At 41.7% G+C, this 10,714-nt stretch overlaps 1 long non-coding RNA gene across 1 annotated transcript; it reads right to left on the bottom strand.

The window, feature by feature from the left end:
• Window positions 1–10,090: 10,090 nt before the first annotated feature.
• On the bottom strand, window positions 10,091–10,617 carry LOC143413681 (uncharacterized). The gene is made up of 2 exons (XR_013094286.1): window positions 10,337–10,617; window positions 10,091–10,249 (listed from the first exon to the last, which is right to left on the bottom strand). It is a non-coding gene; the product is annotated as an uncharacterized LOC143413681 (long non-coding RNA).
• Window positions 10,618–10,714: the final 97 nt, after the last annotated feature.

The raw sequence follows: 10,714 nt of genomic DNA, 5'->3' as shown, positions 1-10,714 counted from the left end.
GACAGAAAAGGCAACTATAATCTGTTCATTAAAAAAAGAGAGAGAGATTAGGCTGCAGCAGGTTTTAGCTCAAAGGGGCCGTTTAATGTTAATGGGTCGTGTAGAGTCAGTGGACACTGGCTTTGTCCCTGTGTGTCTCCTCCACGTCGCACACATGCAGGCATGTGTGAGAGCGTAGGTGGGGAGGACAAGGACAAGAAAAGAGACCCAGCTATGGGCAGTGTTACATCATCACCCCCAGCAGCAGGAGAAGTGGTTACCATGACAACCTCTTCGCCACCATCACCACCACCGCCCCACATCTTCAACTCTCTCCGGCTCACCCTCCTTTTCTTCCCCCTCGTTTGGTCCCATCAGCAGTCTGCAGATGTTTTGTAACCTGACATTTTAGAGGATTAGTAACGCAATCAAGCAATTTCAGATGTATTTTTTTATGATTTCACAAAAAAGAAAAGAAACAAAATATATCAATAATTCAAATACAGGTTTACAGGTTTACTGTACATTACACCAGTAGTTATTGAGTCCAAATTAGCTGAGTCCAACTTCTCAAAATAACCAGTCAAGTGTGTCATATTTGATAAATGAGTTTTTGTGACTTTTTGAGTTGTCTACATCGTCAGTGACCCCTCTCCCCCTCCCCCTCAAAAAAAGAATGATAAATAAATATAAATAAATTGCATGATACATTTTAAATAAATATATTACAAGATTAAATGAAATTAAAACTCGTATATGCAAATTTCTATTCCATCAGAAGATTCACTAAAGAGTCCATTTAAATAAATAATAATAATAATATTCTGTAAATTATTTCATGGTTCAGGGTTTAAAGGGTTAAGGAACGAACAGCCTGAGGATTTTACCTGGGATAAAACTATGGACGGTGATAGTACTAACCATGATTGGGCCGCACATTATAAAGGTAACGAACACGTGTTGCTTTATTAATAATAATGTGTATTATTACTAATCAATAGTGCAGCACCCAGGGAGCAGTGTGTAGAGACAGTATCTTGCTCAGGGGTACCTCACGGTAGCCGTTCAATGGATTTGAACCCCCAACCTTCCGATCATGGGGCAACCACTTTACCTACTGATCTATCCCAGCCCCTTAGACAGATAGCTGTGCATTTTAGGGGAATAAAGTGTCCTTCTTTTGAGTAAATAAAGTTGTTAAAACAGTATTAACTGCAATGCCGGTGATGCAGGATTTAGCTGTTGGAGTGATGATGGTGATTTGTAACTCGAGCTCAGAATCATACACTAACAGGGGTGTAACATGTCTCTAAATCCCTGATCTGGTTCATACTGAGATTTTTGAGTCATGGTCAACATCAGGAAAAACTCTGACTCTAATGTGACATGACTAAATATATATAATAAATATATAATATATAAAATATATAAAATATATAAAATAAATCAAAAATATATGCATCATTAGATTAAAAAAACATTTTAATAACAAAAAAAAAAAAGATTGTGACTGCAATAAGAAAGATTACATTTTATTTAATTCTCCATGGCTTACTGAGGTCTTGTATTATTGCAGCACGCTGTTCTGTTCATAACAAGCTTAGAAAGTCTTTATGTGTATTCTTCATGTGGAAACAATTTGATTTGACCTTCACATATAAAATTCAAATATAACAATCAGGCAGAAGGTAATATCCCGTCCAGCTCTCCACAGCCTCCAAACCAGCAGCACTGAGTGACATACGCAATCTGCGCACACAAAAAACACTCTCAAACGCTGTCATTTAAAATGATTAAATTGCACAAACTGTATCTTTAAAAGGCGAGCTGTCAGTGCTGACAGAGCACTCTGACAAAGCTGTAGTCAGCGTGGCAGCAACAGGCAGAAGCCATCCAGCCTCCAAACAACAGGCAATGAATTATTAATGAGCCGCTCGTCATCCAAATGTTGTGATGTAGGATATCTGCATTGCTCCAAACACCATCTGTCTCTCCATACTAATTATGATTTCTAACCTTCAGAAGCTGTGCATTGTATTATTACACTATTGTATTATTCTTTATGCTACCCCTTCTTATATTTTACTATTATTAGCTTAAAGACACATGGTTGCATCTCTCAGTGACCACTGTTCTTTCTACTTCAGGCAAATGTTCTAATATTATGAACAAATGTGCTCATTTTATTTAATTATGTATTCATGGGAGTATGTTGGTGTGTTAGCAATATGGCCTCACAGCAAGGAGGTCCTGGGAGTCTTTTTGAGTGGAGCTTTCATGTTCTCCCCGTGCCTGCGTGGGTTCTAGGTTGGCTGTGTGAATGGTTGCTTGTGTCGCCGTGTTAACCCTGTGATAGATTGGTGACCTCTCCAGTGTTTACTTCGCCCAAGGACAACTGAGATAGGCTCCAACAGCCCCACAACCCTGAATTGGATAAGTGGAACAAAATGGATGGTTTTATTTAATCAAATATCTCAATTCTATGTTTTTTTTCCTTAATTTTCCTGATTACTGTGTTTTTTTTTCTTATTCTCTGGTTTACATTTTAAAAGGCTTAGATTTTTTGTGTTCTTCCATCATTTAAAAAGCACAGACTTTTTTTTCATGTTAGTTAAATTATATTTTTGCCTGTGGCACAATCCAAATAAACTCCGTCCTTTTGTGGAGAAGAGCAGGAAAACAATAAAAACAAAGAGAAAACAAGTGGAGTACTTACAGTATAAAGTAGAATGCAACAGTTTTTGCTATGTTTTCAAGAGCTGGTTTATCAGTGAGTTTATCTTTTAAATATTTTAAAGTCTCCACCTCACAACAAGGAGTGTCTTTATGGGAATGTTTGACTGTTGTTCCGATGTCAGACACTGATGTGGGACGAGAAGGCCTTCCTCACAGTCCCACCTCTAATTCATCTCAAAGACGCTATGTTGGGTTGAGGTCAGAACTCTGTGCAGGCCAGTCAAGTTCTTCCACACCGAACACCGTGTCTTTATGGACCTTCCAGTCAAGTTGGAACAGGAAGCAACCGTTCCCAAAGTGTTCCCATAAAGTTGGGAGCATTACCTGTTGCACAGGTGGCATCCTATCACTGTAACTGTAGTTGTTTCTCAAATGTTCGTAGAAGTGACACCACCACAATGATCAATTCAAAAAGATGAAGAATAAATTCAAATTGTTTTAGCAACATCTTTTTTTAATCTATTGCATTTGTGTGCAGCTTCTTTTTCAACATCACCTTTTGTTAAATAAAAAGAATAAATAGCAAATGTGTAGTTATTATGCATTTGTGTTTTCTTCATATATCCATTTATCCATCTTCTCCGGGTCGTAGGGGCAGCAGTCTAAGCAGAGACTCCCAGACCTCCCTCTCCACCAAGGCGTTCCCAGGCCAGATATAATCTCTGCAGCGTGTCCTGGGTCTGTCCAAGGGCCTCCTCCTGGTGGCACATGCCCGGGACACCTCATGCAGGAGTTGCCAGGAGGCATTCTTGTCAGGTTCCCGAACCACCTCCACTGCCTCCTTTCAATGTGGAGGAGCAACAGCTCTACTCTGAGCCCCTCCCGGATGGCCAAACTTCTCACCCTATCTCTTCGGAGGAAGCTGATCTTGTTCTTTCGGTCACTACCCACAGCTAGAGCGCTTAGATTGGGCGATCTTTTTCTCTTGGCCACACCAAGGTCAAGGCTGGTTCTTAGAGGCGATCTTGTGTTTAACTAAATGTGCTATATAAATAAATAAACTACACTACACTAAACTAAACTCGTGACCATAGGTGAGCATAGGGACATAGATCAACTGGTAAATTGAGAGCTTTGCATTTACACTCAGCTCTCTCTTCACCACGACGCTCTGGTACAGCGTCTGCATCACTGCAGCCACAGCACCAATCCGACTGTCGATCTCCCTTCTCCCCTCACTCGTGAACAAGACCCGAGATACTTAAACTCTTCCACTTGGGGCAAGAACTCGTACCTGGCCCAGAGTGGGCACTCCACCCTTTTCTGTCTTCTGCCACTTGGCTAAGCCTAGAAATTCTGTCCATAAAAATTATGAACAGAAGTGGTGACAAAAGGCAGCCCTGGCGGAGCCCATCACCCACCAGGAACGAGTCCGACTTATTGCCAGCTATGCGGCCCAAGCGCTTGCAACGGTTGTATAAGGATCGAATGGCCCGTAGCATAGGCCAGACACCCCATACTCCCCCTTCTTAAAAATGGGAACCACCACCCCGGTCTGCCAATCCTGAGGTACCTCCCCTGATCTCCACGCAACATTTTCTTCATTTAATATCAGCATGAAAAGAATTGGAGCTCATATTAAACACGAAACATATTAATATGGTAAAATGCTAAACATCGCAAAGATGTTTTAACATCTAGAATATGCAGGATTGTTTATTCCTTTAAGGATTATGGTCCAAAAATCTGGCATCATTGTTTCATGTTCTTTTACTCAGACAGGGATTCAGCTATCCTCAAAGTGGGATTAGATGCCATGTGACCCAAAGATTTCATCACCATACATTTCAGTCCGTGTAGAGACAGAGACCTGCTGGGGGAGACACAAAGATGTGAACACCTTCAACGTGTCTTTTAGACCCCATTCCTACAAAACTGCTCAAAGAAGTCCTGCCATTAATTAATTCTTCGATCTTAAATATGATCAACCTATCTCTAATAATCGGCTATGTACCACAGGCCTTCAAGCTGGCTGTAGTTAAACCTTTACTCAAAAAGCCATCTCTAGACCCAGCAGTCTTAGCTAATTATAGGCCAATCTCCAACCTTCCTTTCATATCAAAAATCCTTGAAAGAGTAGTTGTCAAACAGCTAACAGATCATCTGCAGAGGAATGGTTTATTTGAAGAGTTTCAGTCAGGTTTCAGAGCTCATCACAGCACAGAAACAGCTTTAGTGAAGGTTACAAATGATCTTCTTATGGCCTCTGACAGTGGACTCATCTCTGTGCTTGTCCTGCTAGACCTTAGTGCAGCATTCGATACTGTCGACCATAATATCCTATTAGAGCGATTAGAACATGCTGTAGGTATTACAGGTACTGCACTGCAGTGGTTTGTATCATATCTATCTAATAGACTCCAATTTGTGCATGTAAATGGAGAGTCCTCTTCACACACTGAGGTTAATTATGGAGTTCCACAGGGTTCAGTGCTAGGACCAATTCTGTTTACATTATACATGCTTCCCTTAGGCAGCATCATTAGAAGACATAGCATACATTTTCACTGCTATGCCGATGACACCCAGCTCTATCTGTCCATGAAGCCAGATAACACACACCAATTAGTTAAACTGCAGGAATGTCTTAAAGACATAAAGACCTGGATGGCCGCTAACTTTCTGCTTCTTAATTCATATAAAACTGAGGTTATTGTACTCGTCCCTGAAAATCTTAGAAATATGGTATCTAACCAGATTCTTACTCTGGATGGCATTACCTTGGCCTCCAGTAACACTGTGAGGAACCTTGGAGTCATTTTTGACCAGGACATGTCCTTCAAAGCACATATTAAACAAATATGTAAGACTGCTTTCTTCCATTTGCGCAACATCTCTAAAATTAGAATTATCCTGTCTCAGAGTGACGCTGAAAAACTAGTTCATGCATTTATTACTTCCAGGCTGGACTACTGTAATTCATTATTATCAGGATGTCCAAACAACTCGCTGAAAAGCCTTCAGCTAATCCAAAATGCTGCAGCAAGAGTACTGACAGGGACTAGAAAGAGAGAGCATATTTCTCCTGTTTTGGCTTCCCTTCATTGGCTTCCTGTTAAATCCAGAATTGAATTCAAAATCCTGCTCCTCACATACAAGGTCTTAAATAATCAGGCCCCATCTTATCTTAATGACCTTGTAGTACCATATCACCCTATTAGAGCACTTCGCTCTCGCTCTGCAGGCCTACTTGTTGTTCCTAGAGTATTTAAAAGTAGAATGGGAGGCAGAGCCTTCAGTTTTCAGGCCCCTCTTCTGTGGAACCAGCTTCCAGTTTGGATTCGGGAGACAGACACTATCTCTACTTTCAAGATTAGGCTTAAAACTTTCCTTTTTGCTAAAGCATATAGTTAGGGCTGGACCAGGTGATCCTGAATCCTCCCTTAGTTATGCTGCAATAGACGTAGGCTGCCGGGGGATTCCCATGATGCATTGAGTTTTTCCTTTCCAGTCACCTTTCTCACTCACTATGTATTAACAGACCTCTCTGCATTGAATCATACTTGTTATTAACCTCTGTCTCTCTTCCACAGCATGTCTTTTATCCTGTCTTCCTTCTCTCACCCCAACCGGTCACAGCAGATGGCCGCCCCTCCCTGAGCCTGGTTCTGCCGGAGGTTTCTTCCTGTTAAAAGGGAGTTTTTCCTTCCCACTGTCGCCAAAGTGCTTGCTCATAGGGGGTCATATGATTGTTGGGTTTTTCTCTGTATCTATGAAGCGCCTTGAGGCGACTTTTGTTGTGATTTGGCGCTATATAAATAAAATTGAATTGAATTGAATTGAACTGTGTGTGTATGTGTGTTTGTGCCAGTGCCATGAAGAAGACTGGGCACATCCAAAGCAAATTACACAGACAAAGGAAGAATCAAGGAGGCACCAAATGAATGGCCTCTTTTTGTTTTTGCTCCTCAAAAGACGGACAGATGGTCTAACTGAACTTGAAGGCTGTTGGACTTTTTTTTCTTCTCAGTTTGTGTTTGCGAGGAAACTTTGAGATAACCTGATTGGGATCAGCAGCAGTCTTGTGTGACGCGCAGCAGATGCGATATCTGTACGCATGTGAAAAGAGCTGAATGGCATAGAAAAATCAGATAAACTGCTTAAAGTTACAGTACTGTGCAAAAATCCTAAGTCACCCCTCATTTCTTTACATTTTGCAAGGAAAATGGAAAACAGGTGCAGTGTTTTACTAAAACGCACAAACACAACAATACAGTATAAAAGTCAAAGTTTGTCAGCATTTACTGTAGCATGACCACCTTTATTCTTCAACACAGCCTGAAATCTCTTAGAAAAGCTCTCTTCTAATAAAGTTGTCTTCAGGAATAGCTCTCCAGGCTTCTTGAGGGACATTCACAGGTTTTATTTGGATGTTGGCTGCCTGTTGTTTGCCGAGATAATCCCACACTGCTTCAGTAATGTTTTGGATTCTTTCCATGACCTATATTATTCCATTGTGTGTTTTTTCCATCCAGGTATACTTTTACTGCATTGGCAGTGTGTATGGAATCACTGTCATGCTAAAAAGTTAAGCCTTTGCCAGTAGGACACTTTTCAGGTGGATCAAAATCTGAACGCTGTCTTCTGGGTTCGAAATTCCACAAATTTGATAAGATCCCCAAAACCACCAACTAAAAGTCAACCGCAAACCACAACGGAGCCTCCACTGTGTTTGACAGGTGGCTGTAGACACTGACTGTTTTACCTCTCTCCTGACCTCCACCGTACATATTATGATGACTTAAAACATTTTGCATACCTCCCCATCCTCAAGGCTTCTTTACAGCTGCCCTTCCACTGAGAGCATTTCCGATTAGGCTTCAGTGAACAATAGATGGATCAACCGTACATGAAGGTACAGGTGCATCTCTCAAGTTTTTCCTCAGTGATGATTTTCAGATACTGTTCATCTGCTAAAGATGTTTTTTTACACTTGTCCAGTTTCCTCAGATTTTTTGAGGACACACTGCACAACATACATAGATTGCTTGTAGGAGAAAAGTAGCCAAAAGTAGCCAACTTTGAAAGACCTACATAACGTCTTTGGATTTAGACAACCCGAAGCTGTTGAAATGTGCCAGTAAAAACATAATATATGTACTGTTTATTTGATGGGACACTAATTTCTCTGTACTTGTTTTTGAAAGCAAAGGAGTCGCCTGCCTCTTAGTATTAGAAGGAATACAGGATTAAGGCATTTTAGCATGTTTCTGATTAAAGGTTTAAAAGAACAACAAGAGAACGATTGATATTTTATGTTTTAGGAATAATACTTTGTAAACACTTTCACTTTTAGATTATGTTTACGTTTGTAAACATAATGCAGCTGTACTCTTTCACATTTCCTGTAGATGTTTTCTTTGGTGGACATTGTGTTTTTGATTCTGCGCCAGCCTGAGCGCCAGCCCTGCTGCTTCAGTTCAGGGTTCAAACGGTTGTCACACTCCTCCACACAAAGGGTCTGCCTGTTTACTCGTACAATGGTGTGTTTCTTGTGGCGCAAATACCCCCAAAAACTTGACACCCAGCCTCAGCCATGCTGCTTCCCCAGTATGGGCACTACGGGTCTGCGGCTGTAGACGGGAACCTCAGGATGAATAACGATGTAACTGAGGGAGGGAGGAGAAGGGGAGGGCCTTTAAGCAAAGCTCTCGCTCTCCATGAATTCTCCTTGGGGCCAAACCTCTCGCCTGCACCGAGTGTGGGGCTTTTTGTACCGTTGGCATGACAACCTCTCAGCTAATGGCACAGCCAGGCCCATTGTGTCACTCATTGTCTGTTCGAGGCCTTTGCGCACAGCTGCAAGCTTGTGCAATTTAGGGTCCAATTTTTTGACAGATTGCATGCTGAACAACGCAGCGTGGAGCCCTCAGAAAGGTTAATGCTGTCAGCAGGACACATGGAAAATGAAGGTAGTTAAGTAAAAGTGAATAAAACATGTCTTTTTTAAAGATTGTACATGCTGTCTTAAGTTTCTAGAGAGCATTTCATTTTATTGTTAACAGGTTTAAAATGTGAACAAAGACAGGGAGTTGCTTAACACTGAAGATGAATATATTCTTTGTTTTTAGGGTAACATATTTAATTTAAAAAGTGGCAGATTGTAGTCTTTGGTGCATTAAATGTGGATGCATCACTAAGTTTCAATTTTCAGTTTTCAGCAATGCAACTGGTTTATTTTAAAACAATCCCAGTCATTTAAAGCCCCCCGAATGTAACAGATTCTTATGAAACAGTAGTACTAAGGAAGAAACAAAGTCCTCTAACCTGAAAACAGGAGATTAACACAGTAAAAAAAGTAGTTCCCAACCACCCCAGTAGGATGGCACAGGGAGGATGGCAGAATGCCCACAACAAATCTGAATATTTGATCATAAGTAAATTGTGCATGATTCCGGCACAGCTCTGTGATATAATAGCACCGTAACATATGGTGTAACAGTCACCGAACAGAAGAATACCCAAATCCAGGAGGTTGAGTAAAACCCACAATCCAAAGCTTCAATCTAGAAACAGACCAAAGTCATTAACATACTGTTTATGTTGCAGCAACTTGCCTGGAACATGTAAAAGACCTTCACCTACAGAGGCAAGACATGCACTAGTGCTAAGAGGTCACAAATGTGAGTAAGGAGGAGCAAGCCCATGAAGGATCAATAAAAACCTTTAAGGGTATTCTTAAACATAATGGAAGCCAATGTAAAAGGGCTAAAACCTAAGTGGTGTGATCCTGTTTTTTTTAGTTCTGCTTTAAACCGTTGCATCTGTGCACTGTTCAATGATTTTCTGTTAATGCAAGTAAAAAGAGTGTTCTTTGCAATGGGGAACCAGCTGATGGAAGAATTTGTTTATCTATGAGCCGTGATCAAATGATAATAACTTAGGGTTCATCTAAACAAAGGTTAGATGATCTAATGGTCAGGAGTACCTGCATTTCATCAGCATAAAAATGAAAAGAAACACTCTGTCTCTGAATTACATGCCTGAACAGAGTGTACATTAAAAAAAATAAAAAGGGTCCCATAAATGACCCCTGTGGCACACCATACTCAACAGATGCAAACATAAAGAAATCTATCCAGTGAGATTGAAGAAATTCAGCTGATGGGATTGTAGAAATCACTTAGCACATAGCAAGACTACTGTGCATACACCTCCATCCTTCACGTCTTCAGCAACACATTTTTAAGGCTTTGTCTCACCTGCATTCAAAAAATTACTTTAGAAATTTGTTGGTCTAATAAAATGTTTACATCCGGCAGCACAGCGTCTCTGCTGTCTACAGTCTCTTAAACACTGGGGATTGTGACACTTATTGTCACGGTCTGGCTGGCAGACCGTGGGGATGTGGGGAAGGAGGACCCAGGCGCGGAGCTCAAAGTTCAAGCAGTGCGTTTATTTACAGAGGGTGATATCAAACAACAATAAATCCCCGTGTTTTTCCCAAGACTCCCGTGTCGTGTCCTCCAAGTGCTCTCTGCTCCCGTGTCTGCACTCCCGGTGCTCGCTGCTCCTTAAGCCTTCCACGCTCCTCCTGCGGGAAACAATAGCGGCAGCAGTCAGGACACTGAACAATGGCAGGCATACACTACACGACCAAAACCTAAACTGGGTAACTAACGTGGAGTCCCAAGCAATGATCCCGCGTCGGTGGGAGCTCCAAGACTCTCTTAAGTAGCTCCCCCGACGAGGCCTGATCAGCAGCAGGTGTGTGGCTTCGGGTGTGGCCAGTCCCCTTGCAGGGCCACACCCTCCAGGCCTGACGCCGCCTATAAACAAGTGCTCAGCCACCCACACACACACATATACACAAGCACAGAGAAGGGGAAGCAACACCAAAATACACAACAATAGCACAGGTCCATGACTGCCCAGGGGTCCTGGGTCACCCAGTCCCAGGACCCTGACACTTATACCTGTGTTCTCTGGACTGGCACTGATCTGATCCTCTGCTGTTTTGGGATTTTTTTCCCTCCCTGCTATCAGCTGATGTTGTCTT

The sequence above is a fragment of the Maylandia zebra genome, linkage group LG18 (assembly GCF_041146795.1).
Source record: "Maylandia zebra isolate NMK-2024a linkage group LG18, Mzebra_GT3a, whole genome shotgun sequence".
Classification (NCBI taxonomy): Eukaryota; Metazoa; Chordata; class Actinopteri; order Cichliformes; family Cichlidae; genus Maylandia; species Maylandia zebra.
This window is presented reverse-complemented; position numbering and strand designations above follow the sequence as displayed.